The 13,316-nt window shown below is 40.9% G+C and overlaps 2 protein-coding genes across 9 annotated transcripts in view; one reads left to right on the forward strand and one right to left on the reverse strand.

Annotated features, from left to right (window-relative positions):
• Positions 1–13,316, reverse strand: part of ZNF529 (zinc finger protein 529) — a 62,439-nt gene that overhangs the window by 45,453 nt on the left and 3,670 nt on the right. For 2 of the 3 annotated variants that reach the window (XM_063614143.1, XM_055239676.2), the window contains exon 2: positions 386–472. The gene's annotated coding sequence lies outside the window, so the exon portion shown is untranslated. Of the gene's footprint in view, positions 1–385; positions 473–2,215; positions 2,345–13,316 lie in introns of those variants that run through there. The other variant, XM_063614144.1, reaches the window with a different exon arrangement.
• The window catches only part of ZNF382 (zinc finger protein 382), a 180,781-nt gene that overhangs the window by 15,880 nt on the left and 151,585 nt on the right, over positions 1–13,316 (forward strand). The window contains exons 5-6 of one of the 6 annotated variants that reach the window (XR_008650341.2): positions 4,626–5,080; positions 5,177–5,497. The exons of the other annotated variants lie outside the window; for them this stretch is intronic. The gene's annotated coding sequence lies outside the window, so the exon portion shown is untranslated. Of the gene's footprint in view, positions 1–4,625; positions 5,081–5,176; positions 5,498–13,316 lie in introns of those variants that run through there. 6 annotated transcript variants of the gene reach the window in all.

The following is a 13,316-nucleotide window of genomic DNA, read 5'->3' on the forward strand; positions in this document are numbered from 1 at the left end:
TGAAGCCCAGCTGGTCAGAAGTTCTAGAGGCCCAGACTTGCAACTGGTGTCTGAAGGGATGGCAGTCTCGGGGACTGAGCCCTCAACCTGAGGGATCTGATGTTTTTTCCAGGCAGATAGTGTCAGAATTAAATTGGAGGATACGCAGTTAGTGTCTGCTGCAGAACTGATTGCTTGCTTGCTGGTAGGGGGAAATCCCCACATATCTGGGGGTCACTGAAGTCTTTGGTGTTGACTCTTACTATGTTTGTTGTTTTCATGTGAGAGCAGAGGAAAAGCGAGGAAACGTTTTCCTCTGGTCTGTTTTCCAGACCAGTCTTTACAGAAACACACACAGAGCTTCAAACAACACTGTGCTTAAACAACCCTAAAAGTTAGTAAGTACCTCTTTCAGTTCTGCACTCCAAGCACTGCAGTGATTTCAGACTTACTGTAGTCCTGGCCTTGATTTTTAATATCCACCTCTCAGCAACTGGCAAAAAAAAAAAAAAAGACAAAAAATATCAGTGAAGATATATGGATTATCAACCAACTTGATAAAATTAAGATTTTGCACAATAATGCACCCAACAACTGTAAAATACATGTCCTTTTCAAGTGCACATGTTATATTCAAGACAGACCACATATTAGGCCATAAAAAAAGCATCCATGAATTTCAGAGGATCAAAATCGTACACAATGTGTTCTTCCGTCAAATGAAATTAGGAATCACTGACAATGAAGTACCTAGAAAACCCACAAATGTTTGGAAATTAAACACACTTCTACATAATCCATAGGTTAAAGAAGAAATCAAAGGGAAAAAGAAAATAGTTTGAACTAACTGATAATGAAAATGCACCATATAAAAATTTGTGGGGCCAGGCATGGTGGCTCATATGTATAATCCCAACACTTTGGGAGGCCAAGCAGGCGGATCGCTTGAGCTCAGGAGTTTCAGACCAGCCTAGGCAACAGGGTGAAACCTCATATCTACAAAATAAAAAATTAAGAGGATGTGGTGGTGTGCAATCGCGTGGCTGTGGTCCCAGCTATGCGGGAGGCTGAGGCAGGAGGATCACTTGAGCCCAGGAAGTTGCAGTGAGCCATGATCGCACCACTACACTCCAGCCCAGGTGGCAGAGTTGAGACTTTGCCTCAAAAATAAATAAGTAAATACGTAAATAAATAAATAAAAAGAAATTTGTGGAATGGAGTTAAAGTAGGGATTCTGGATTTAAATGCTTATATTAGAAGAGAAGGCCTAGAATCAATAATTACAGGTTCTACTTTAAAAGGCTAGAAAAGGAAAAGCAGAGTAAACCCTCAGTACCCAGAAGAAAGGAAATGAGAGAAAAAAATAAATGAATAAATGAGAGAAAAAAATAAATGAAATAGATATACAATTAGCCAAAGTGAATTCTCTGAAAAATCAACAAAATTGATAAAACCTTGGGTGGGCATGATGGCTCATGCCTGTAATCCCAGTACTTTGGGAGGCCGAGGTGGGCAGATCACCTAAAGTCAGGAGTTTGAAACCAGCCTGGCCAACATGGTGAAACCCCATCTCTACTAAAAATACAAAGATTAGCCAGGCATGGTGGCATGCGCCTGTAGTCCCAGCTACTCTGGAGGCTGAGGGAGGAGAATCGCCTGAACCTGGGAGGTGGAGGTTGCAGTGAGCTGAGATAGCGCCACTGCACTCTAGACTTGGCAACAGAGCAAGACCCCGTCTCAAAAAAAAAAAAAAAAAAGTTGATAATACCTTAGCTAGAATTATCAATTTAAAAACTACAAAGACAAATTACCAACATCAGAAATGAAAGAACTTATCACTAAGGAGCATTTTAGATATTAGAAGTCTAAAAATTATTATTGGGAGGCCAAGGTGGGCAGATCACGAGGTCAAGAGATTGAGACCATCCTCCCAACATGGTGAAACCCCATCTCTACTAAAAATACAAAAATTAGCTGGGCATGGTGGTGCGCGCCTGTAGTCCCAGCTACTTGGGAGGCTGAGGCAGGAGAATCACTGGAACCCAGGAGGCAGAGGTTTCAGTGAGCCGAGATTGTGCCACTGTACTCCAGCCTGGCAACAGAGTGAGACTCCATCTCAAAAAAAAAAAACAAAGAATTATAGACAAGTCATCATATTTGAGAATTCAGATGAAATGGACAAAATTCCAAAAAAAAAAAATACAGCTTACTAAAACACACAAGTTGAAACAGATACCTTAAGGAAATTGAGGCCAGACGTGGTGGCTCACACCTGTAATCCCAGCACTTTGGGAGGCCGAGGTGGGCGGATCATGAGGTCAGGAGATTGAGACGATCCTGGCTAACACGGTGAAACCCCGTCTCTACTAAAAAATACAAAAAAATTAGCTGGGCGTGGTGGCAGGCGCCTGTAGTCCCAGCTACTCAGGAGGCTGAGGCTGGATAATGGCGTGAACCTGGGAGGCGGAGCTTGCAGTGAGCCAAGATCGTGCCACCGCACTCCAGTCTGGGCGACAGAGCGAGACTCCATCTCAAAAAGAAAAAAAAAAAAAGGAAATTTAATTTGTTACATCAAAAAAAGAAATCTCCAGGCCTAGATGGTTTTGCCAGATAATTCAACCAGAAGTTTAAGGAACAAATAATACCAATCTTATACAGACTTTTCCAGAAAATAGGGAAGGAGAGGACAGTTCATTTTTTGAGGTCAGTACTACCCTAATACCAAAACCTGATAAAGATATTACAACGAAAGAAATGACAGACCAAAAACCTCATGCAAAAATTCTTAAGAAAATGGTAGCAAATTTGGCTGGGCATAGCAGCTCATGCCTTTAATCCCACACTTTGGGAGGCCATGGCGGGTGGATCATTTGAGGTCCAGAGTTGGGAGACCAGACTGGCCAACATGGTGAAACCCTGTCTCTACTAAAAATACAGAAAAAAAAAATACTAGCCGGGCATGGCAGTGCATGCTTATAATCCCAGTTACTTGGGAGGCTGAGGTGGGAGGATCACTTGAACACAGGAGGCGGAGGTTGCAGTGAGCTGAGATCATGCCACTGCACTGCAGCCTGGGCAACAGAGCAAGACTTCGTCTCAAAAAAAAAAAAAAAAAAAAAAGGCCAAGCACAGTGGCTTACACCTGTAATCCTAGCACTTTGAGAGGCCAAGGCGGGCGGACTGCCTGAGCTGAGGAGTTCAAGACCACCCTGGGCAACATGGTGAAACTCCGTCTCCACTAAAATACAAAAAACTAGCTGGGCGTGGTGGCACGTGCCTGTAGTCCCAGATACTCGGGAAACTGAAGCAGGAGAATTGCTTGAACCTGGGAGGCGGGGGTTGCAGTGAGCTGAGATCACGCCACTGCAATCCAGCCTGGGCAACAGTGAGACTCTGTCTTCAAAAAAAAAAACAAGAAAGAAAGAAAATGGTAGCAAATTTAATCTGGAAATATGTAAAAAGGTTACAAGATGAACCACTAATACAAGATTTAACAAAAAAAAAAAAAAAAAAGAAAGAAAGTGCTGAGCTAGAAGCAGTTGGGTTGGCTGGGAGGCAGGATTCCATGTAGGCCAATGACATTTTGAAATGGCATTATTTTCTGCTTAACATTTTAAAAAATCAATTGTATTCATATTAGTTGAATAAAGGAGAAAAAAAGTGATCACTTTAGTATACAAAAAAATTATCGGACAAAATACATTATCCCTTCATGATGAAAACTCTCAGCAAGCTAGAAGTAGATGAGAACTTGTTCAATTTGATAGTCTATGAAAACCTCCAGCTATAATATAGTGATGAAATATTAAATACAATCCTATGATTAAAAAAAGGCAAAAATGCCTATCTATGACTACTAATGCAAGTCCTAGCAATTACAATAAGGCAACAAAATAAATGAAACCTATAAATACTGGCAAAGAAGAAAACTTCCTCTGTAGATGACACAAGTATTTACTTAAAAATCCCAAACAGTAGATTCTTTTTTCTTTTGATAGACAGGGTCTCAGTCTGTCACCCAGGCTGGAGTTCAGTGGTGCGATCACCGCTCACTGCACCCTCGACCTCCCCAGCTCAGGTGATTCTCCCACGTCAGCCTCCAGAGTATCTGGGACTACAGGCATGTGCCACCTCACCTGGCTAATTTTTTGTAGAGCTGGAGTTTCCGCCATGTTGCCCAGGCTACTCTTGAACTCCAGGGCTCAAGTGATCTGCCTGCCTCGGCCTCCCAAAGTGCTGGGATTACAGGCATGAGCCACTGTGCCTGGACAGGTCCCAATCTATAATCGAATGAAATCATCTTCTTTTAATCATCCCTCCACCATCTTTTGGATGGTCCAATACCTCTTCAAGAGCTTTCATTTTACTGTTCCGAGAAAAAGGGCTGAACCTATAGTGGACGCTAAATATTAATGGGAAAATAGAGGGATCCATTAGGAGAATCTTGGGCTGTTTGGCATCATCGCTCACTGGAACTGGGGACAACTTCTTAGATCTCTGTTACATAGGACATTTCAAGATAAGGTAATGTTTACATGATCTAAAATATGACTATGTTTTAGAAGTAGAGACAAACAGTTCACCAAAACCATGGCTAAAAATGATTAAGAACTTGTCAGTCCTCCTCAGGGGTCCTCTCTTTGCAGAAGCACAGAGACCACAGAGGCAAGAGCTGGGGAAGGAAAACTGCCTATGAGATGAGATATGCCTCTCAGCTTCCAAAATGGGGGGAGGTAAGAGGGATTCTGGACAAAATGAAACCCTGCACCCACAAGGAGTCCAGCAGACAGTTGTAGACACCAAGCAGACACCCTCGTAATCTAAAAGTAGGGTCTAGACAGCAAGTTTCTGGCCCATCTCCCACTCTGCTAATGCTGACCTGGACCTAAAATTAAGCCACTCGACCCTATCTTGAGATAACAGAGGGAGAAAATCCTCCCTCCATTTGACTCTCTACGGTTGCAAAGAGATGACACCATCCACACCAGAACTGCATGAATGGCATCAGGGATGATCAGAGACCATAAATTCCAGTGAGACCAATAACACCATTTCTGGTCCTGCATGCTCTTCCAAACTTTGCCACTAACCCCTTCAAGAGGTACAGTCTATTTCCCTTTCTCTTGAAATTTGGTAGGCCTTTGGGAGTCCCTTGATAAACAGAATACAACAGAAATGACACTGTGTATCTAACAAGGCTAGGTTAGAAAAGGCAACAGAACTTCATCCTAATCTCTCTCAAGATGCCCCCCATGGAATCTAGCCATCATGCTGTGAGGAATCCATGCAGCTACATAGAAAGGCCACAACTAGATATTCCAGCTGTAGTCAGCTGAAGCTCCAGCCAACAACTAACATCAACCACCACGCGTGGAAATGAGCAAGCCTTCAGATGATTCCAACTCCCAACCTTCAAGCCACCTCAGCTGAAGCCAAGTAGAGCAGAGACTAGCTGTCCCCCAATGCTCTAATATGCAGATTCATAATTAAAAAGAATGTTATTGTTCTAAGCCACGAAGTTTTGGGGTGGTTTGTCATGCAGCAACTGGAACCGCCTGATCACACCACACACACAAAAGCAGAAAACAATGCCATTTCAAAATGGCATTAGCCCACAAGGAATCCTGCCTCCCAGCCAACCCAACTGCTTCTAGCTCAGCACTTCCTATTTCTTTCTTTCAATTTTTTTTTTTTTTTTTTTTTTTTTTGAGATGGAGTCTTGCTCTGTCGCCCGGGCTGGAGTGCAGTGGCACGATATCGCCTCATTGCAACCTCCGCCTCTTGAGTTCAAGTGATTCTCCTTCCTCAGCCTCCAAAGGAGCTGGGATTACAGGCATGCACCACCACGCCCGGCTAATTTTTGTATTTTTAATAGAGACGGGGTTTCACCGTGTTGGTCAGGATGGTCTCGAACTCCTGACTTTGTGATCCACGTGCCTTGGCCTGCCAAAGTGCTGGGATTACAGGCGTGAGCCACCACGCCTGGCCTCCTATTTCTCAATCACAATCACTACACTGCTTCCTTCAGTAGCATCGGTTACCACCTCTTTTCTCAGTATCCAAGTTGAAGAAGAGTGAATTTATGACCTCTGCAGCTTGACAATATTTACAAAGAACTCTCTTGAGAAGTGCTTTATAAACCTTATCATTTAATCCTCATTGCTGCTCTATAATTTAATATATTATTTCCATTCAACAGATCAAGACACAAAAGGTAAAGAAGGCAAGTAAGCCAGGTGAAGTGACTCATGCCTGTAACCCCAGGACATTGGGAGGCCAAGATGGGAGGATTGAGGCCAAGAGTTCGCGATTAGCCTAGGCAACATAGCAAGACCCTGTCCCTACAACAAAACATAAAATTAGCCAGGTGTGATAGTGTGCATCTGTAGTCCTAGCTTCTTGGAGGTTGAGCTACTTGAACACGTGAGCCCAGGAGTTTGAGACTGCAGTGAGCCATGATTGTGCCACTGCGCTCCAGCCTGGAAGCAGAACAAGAGTCTGTCTCAAAAAACAAAAAACAGAGGGCGAGAATTTGCCTAAATTTCAATAAGTGTTAGACTTATATTCTCTAGTTGGATGTAGCATATACCTACAATATACATATAATATTGTCTAGTTGGAGATAGCATATTATCTACATTATACATATCTATATAGAAGTATAAATAAATATATATGGTACTATATCTAGTTGGATACAGTATTCTATATATGTCAATTAGGTCGTTTGCTCACCTCCATCATTAATAATTTCTAGTCTCCTTATTCTAACAGTTATTGAAAGGTGTGCTAAAATCTCCAAAGATGACTGTGAATTTGTCAATTCATCCTTTCTCTTTTATTGACCTTTTTATATCCTGAAGCTCTTTTTTTTGAGACAGAATCTCACTGTGTCACCCAGGCTGGAGTGGAATGGCATGGTCTTGGCTCACTGCAACCTCTGCCTCCTGGGTTCAAGAACATCCCAGGTTCTCCCGCCTCAGCCTCCTGAGTAGCTGGGACTACAGGTGTGTGCTACCACACTTGGCTAATTTTTATATTTTTAGTAGAGACAGGGTTTCACTATGTTGGCCAGGGTGGTCTGGAACTCCTGACCGCATGATCTGCCTGCCTCAGCCTCCCAAAGTGCTGGGATTACAGGTGTGAGCCACCACACCCAGCCTTGGGTGTAAACTTTTTTTTTTTTTTTTTTTGAGTCGGAGTCTCGCTCTGTCGCCCAGGCTGGAGTGCAGTGGCGCAATCTCGGCTCACTGCAAGCTCCGCCTCCCGGGTTCACGCCATTCTCCTGCCTCAGCCTCTCCAAGCAGCTGGGACTACAGGCGCCCGCCACCACGCTCGGCTAATTTTTTTGTATTTTTAGTAGAGACGGGGTTTCACCGTGGTCTCGATCTCCTGACCTCGTGATTTATCATTATGAAATGCCTCCATGTTATCTCTCATAATATTTTTTGCCTTAAAGTCTATTTTTTTTTAAATAAATAAACATCAACTTTTGTTGGTGTTTGCATTACCTCTTTCATACTTTTGCTTTCAACTTTTCTTTTTTTTTTGAGATGGAGTCTTGCTCTGTCACCCAGGCTGGAGTGCAATGACTTGATCTCAGCTCACCGCAGCTTCTGCCTCCCGGTTCAAGCAATTATTATGCTTCAGCCTCCAGAGTAGCTGGGATTATAGGCGTGTGTCACCACACCCAGGTAATTTTTTTATTTTTAGTAGAGATGGGGTTTTCACCATGTTGGCCATGCTGGTCTCGAACTTCTGACCTCAAATGATCTGCCCGCCTCGGCCTCCCAAAGTGCTGGGATTACAGACGTGAGACCCCGCACCAAGCCTTGCTTTCAACTTTTCTGTGTCATTATACTTAAAAGTGTGTCAGCTACTAAAAGCATATGGTTGATTTTGTTCTTTTCGTCCCTCGCTCTGTCACCCAAGCTGGAGTGCAGTTGCTCAGTCACAGCTCACTGCAGTCTTGACTTCACAGGCTCAAGTGATCCTCCTGCCTCAGCCTCCTGAGTAGCTGGGATTACAGGCATGCACCACCACACCCAGCTAATTTTAATTTTTTGTAGAGATGGGATCTCACTATGTTGCCCAGGCTGGCCGCTGGTCTCAAACTCCTGGGCCCAGGCAATGCTCCCATCTCACCCCTCAAATGCTGGGATTATAGGCATGAGCAACTGTGCCCAGCCAATATTTAATCTTTTTATTGTTTAGTCTACTTTCATTAAATTTCTTTAATGTAATGTAAATTACTAATTTAATTACTATGTTGGAGGTAAGTTCATCAACATTTACTTCTATGTGTCCCCCTCTTTTTTTGTTGTTCTTTTATTCCACCATTCTTACCTTTTATTTTATTGGTCAAATAATTTTATTATTCTAGTTTGCCATATTAGTTCATACTGTCATGCACTATTATTTTAGTTACCATAAAGATTATAATACTGTGCTTAACTTGTTACAACTAAAATTCTCATGCAGTGCTTCTGACAGCATAAGTACAACCACAATGGAAATCTGTTTAGCAGTATCTACAAAAACTGAACGTACATACATCATACAATCCAGCAATTCTACCCCTGTTTATCTCCATAGCAAAAATGAATGTCTGTGTGCAGGGGTGGGGGAGAGGATTAATACTTATGTGCATGTCTTTGTACATATTTTGACAATAATGGTCATACTAGCAGTATTTCTATAGAAAAATTTGAAACAACTCAAATTTCCAACAACAGAACAGATAAATAATCTGTGCCACATCCTACAATGGAATACTACACAGCAAAAGGAAGGAACAGGTACCTGCTATATGGAACAACATGGATGAATTTGACACAGATATTGAGTAGAAGATTATTTTACTTATGGGACGTTCAAATAGGTAGATATTAAAAGGAGAGGTACACGAAGGAAATATTTTTATTCAGTGGGACCCAGGAGACTGGATAAATTATCCAGATCCTACATTATATGCCTGAACAGGTAGATTTGAGCAGGCTGCAATAATCTGTTCACCCAGCAAAAGTCCATGCCACATTCCTGTAGATATCTATACTTAAAATGACAAAGACACATGTTCCTAGAGGGTCTTGGAAGCGGGTATAAAGTTGGTCAGGTCACGAGAGCTGCACAGCCAGTACAAGGAATTGCCTGGGTAGGATTCAGCTTTGACTCTAGTAATAGCTGACTGGTTATGCATCCTTATATTAGCATTGCTTCTCTGTATTCTCTATGGTTTTCTTTTCATTTAAGACTACTTCTTGGCTGGGTGCAGCAGCTCATGCCTGTAATCCCAGTGCTTTGGGAGGCTGAGGCTGGAGGATCACTTGAGACCAGGAGTTCAAGACCAGCCTAGGCAACATAGTGAGATACTGTGTCTACAACAGTGAAAAATATTAGCCGGGCCAAGTGACATGCACACCTCTAGTCCCAGCTACTCAGGAGGCTGAGGTAGGAGGGTAGCTTGAGCCCAGGAGTTTGAGGCTACAGTGTGCCATGATTGCACCACTGCAACCCAGCCTGGGTGACAGAGCAAGACCCTGTCTCTTAAAAAAAAAAAAAATTGTTGGGAGGTTATGTACAGTTGCAAATAAGAACAAAAGATGTGATTAAAACTTTCAATATGTTAAACTTAGCTCTGAAAGTTACTAATTCTGTGCTTTGACAAGTATTTTATTGGCATTACCTAGATTTCCTCATCAATAAAATTAGAAAAACAACAGCACCTAGTACCTCACAGAGTTGTCAGAATTAAGTGGAAAAAAAACTCTAACAACAAATCACTTCCATGGCACATAATAAGTACCTAAAAATCACCTAATAAATATCATCTATTTGTATTGATGATGAAAACACTATGTCATGTCACATAATCTATTAGTATTAAAGTGTCTTCTGTCCTTAACATGATTTCTGAGGCCTGCTCTTTCTTATAAAGCTAATATCTTACAAAGCACAGCCTGCAAATGTAGTCTTCACTAACAACATTACCCACAGATTTTTTTCAAAAAGAAAAGGACAGCAGCTAGAGAGAAATCATTCGGCTTATAAACATAGCTCAGAGAATCTGACCCAATTAGTTAACAAATTGAAAACATTAGCAAAAGATCAGCCTTGCTCTTTGTCCAATCCAGTCTTTTATGCCTATTTGTAACTACTAACATCTAATTCTGTTATCAGAAATCATAAACCCATCCTCAGCAGTGTGATTTATATAACGAAGTCTCCTAAGACTTCTGGTCTTGAAAGATTAATGCTGTCTTGTGAAAGTTACCTAAATCTGTACAAATACATACATACATACATACATACACACATACATACATACATACATAATTCTGACTAGCTACCTTACTTAGCTGCCTACCTGTTCTCCTGGTAATTATGCGTAAATTGATATGTGTATAATTCCAAAAGGTGTAAATACTCAGAATGTTTGTCAAATCAGTTGGGCATCAATGACACTTCCTTTTTATCCCTACACACATGGAAGTATAACAAAAGCATGACTGATTTGAATTTCTTTTTCAAACTAAGAGTAGAGAGGTCTTCTCTCATTCAAATGACTAATTCATGTGAATCTTTCTGAAAAAACAAGAACATATTAACATATCTACAAGGAAAAATTAAGAAGAATGTACACCAAAATATTGACAGTGAATATTTTCTAGATAATGAAACTATGACTACTTACAACTTTCTATTTTATAAGTCAACTTAGGTTACTGAATTTTTTTCAGTTAGACTGCACTAATTCCATCATCAGGAATGATAAAACCTAAAGCATTTTTCTAAAGAGCTGGGAGGGAAAGCTATCTTCTACTTATTAAGAAAACTGTGAGCAAACAGGCTGGCAAAATGACATACAGCAGCACTAAAACCAAACTGACCAAAATAAACAAGCCTACCAAGTCTTGTACATTCTTTTTTTTTTTTTTTTTTTTGAGAAGGAGTCTCACTCTGTTGCCCAGGCTGGAGTGTAGTGGCACAATCTTGTCTCACTGCAACCTCCGCCTCCCTAGTTCAAGTGATTCTCCTGCCTCAGCCTCCCAAGTAGCTGGGATTACAGGCATGTGCCACCATGTCCAGCTAATTTTTCCATTTTTAGTAGAGACAGGGTTTCACCATGTTGGTCAGGCTAGTCTCGAACTCCTAACCTCAGGTGATCCGCCCACCTCGGCCTCCCAAAGTGCTGGGATTACAGGCATGAGTCACTGTGCCTGACCAAGTCTTGTACATTCTTTTACCATATTTCATCAATGTTCTGAGACATTTCCAATGTTAAGATTTTCATTCAGATGTGCAAAATTGTGGTAGGTGGCCCTTTCACACTGAATAAATACTGTTTGGGCCACAGTGGAGGCTTAACAAATGTGGTTTTATCATTGCCTTTCTTTACTGAATGACCAGTTAATATAATCCTTGAAAAGCTGCTAATAAATGCCTATCATAGTTCAACTGATTTATAATTTAGCAATTCATTGGGTACTTTTGCTCATAAATATGAACGTTATATGATATTCCATCTTATATTTTTTATATTAGTATCTCCTCCTATTTCTTATTATCTATGTAGTATTACATCACTTGGATGTAAACTGACTGACTTAATATTTACATAACACAGGAAATTGTTTTTGAACAAATTCCTCCTAAAGTTCATTTCCAGGTGTTATAGATCAGTGGTTCAAAACATTTTTGGGTTGTATATACCCTTAATACTCTCAAAAAATTACAGACTTTTGCTGAGGAAAAAATATGCATGAATAAAATAAACATACAATAATTAGGTATATAATTCCAAGGCAAATTATTCCAGGTGAAGTATCCCTGTTCTAGACAGAGCATATCTGTGAGCCATTGCACTTGAACTCCACAAACTTTTAATTGATCAAATTCAAAACTTTATTAATGGACACAAATTTGAATTGCATATAATTTTCACATGTCATGAAATATTATTCTCCTTTTGATTTGTTGTCAACTATTGAAAAAGTTAAAATCAATCAGTTCACAAGCCATATAAAAATAGGCTACAAGTAGTGTTTGGCCCACAGAGCCATAGTTTGCAAACCCATGCTATAGACCCAGAGACCATTATACCATACACAGTCTACACAATTATGTAACTTGGAAAAAAAAAAAAAAGACACCTCATGCTGCCAAACCTCATGCAAGACCTAGCTGGGTACCACATCTCCATCTCTTAACATCTCCATATCAAACACGGGCTGTGCTTTTTCAGTTGGAACCTTCATCCTATTTCCTTAATTACAAGTGTAATTTTTTTTTTTTTTTTTGAGACGGGGTCTCGCTCTGCCTCAGCCTACCCGAGTAGCTGGGACTACAGATGCCTGCCACCACACCTGGCTAATTTTTTTTGTATTTTTAGTAGAGACGGCGTTTCACCATGTTAGCCAGGATGGTCTCGATCTCCTGACCTCGTGATCTGCCTGCCTTGGCCTCCCAAAGTGCTGGGATTACAGGCGTGAGTCACTGCGCCTGGCCACAAGTGTAATTCTTAATTACAACTGTATTCCTAGCTACTTGGAAGGCTGAGGTGGGAGGACTGCTTGACCCCAGGAGTTCCAGGCTGTAGTGAGCTATGATCGCACCACTGCCCATCACAATTAACCTCATATTTTCATTGCACCTTATATGTGAATGTGGAATGACTTAGAATATCCACATAATAATAATAAGGTTTTAAATTTAAGCTTAATAATTTATTATTATCAGCCACTGTTTTGTTACTCTGTTAATAGTAACTTTGCTAATCCTCATAAAAATCCTTTGAAATTGGTACTATTATTAGATAAATAATAAACTATAGAACAGAAAGATACTGAGTATATTGCCCAAACTCACACATAGTATTAATAATTAGCAAAACCTTAGATTTTAATTCAGATACTATAGAATAGGGGTTGGCAAACTTTTCTGTAAAGGACTAGATAGTAAATATTTTAGGCTTTGTGAACTAAAAGGCAAAATTAAGGATATTATATAGGAGTTTATATAAAAGAGAGATGAAAAATTTACCCTTTGTTTTTCCTTTTTTTAGAGATAAGGTCTGGAACTCCTGGCTTCAAGCAGTCCTCCCTCCTCAGCCTCCCAAAGTGCTGGGATTACAGGTGTGAGCCACTGCACCTGAACTCTACAAATTTTTTTTTTTTTTGAGATGGATTCTTACTGTCTCCCAGGCTGGAGTGCAGTGGCACGATCTTGGCTCACTGCAACCTCTGCCTCCCAGGTTCAAGCGATTCTCCTGCCTCAGCCTCCCGAGTAGCTGGGATTACAGGCATATGCCACTATGCCCAGCTAACTTTCGTATTTTT

Source organism: Symphalangus syndactylus, chromosome 13, assembly GCF_028878055.3.
Source record: "Symphalangus syndactylus isolate Jambi chromosome 13, NHGRI_mSymSyn1-v2.1_pri, whole genome shotgun sequence".
In the NCBI taxonomy this organism is placed as follows: domain Eukaryota; kingdom Metazoa; phylum Chordata; class Mammalia; order Primates; family Hylobatidae; genus Symphalangus; species Symphalangus syndactylus.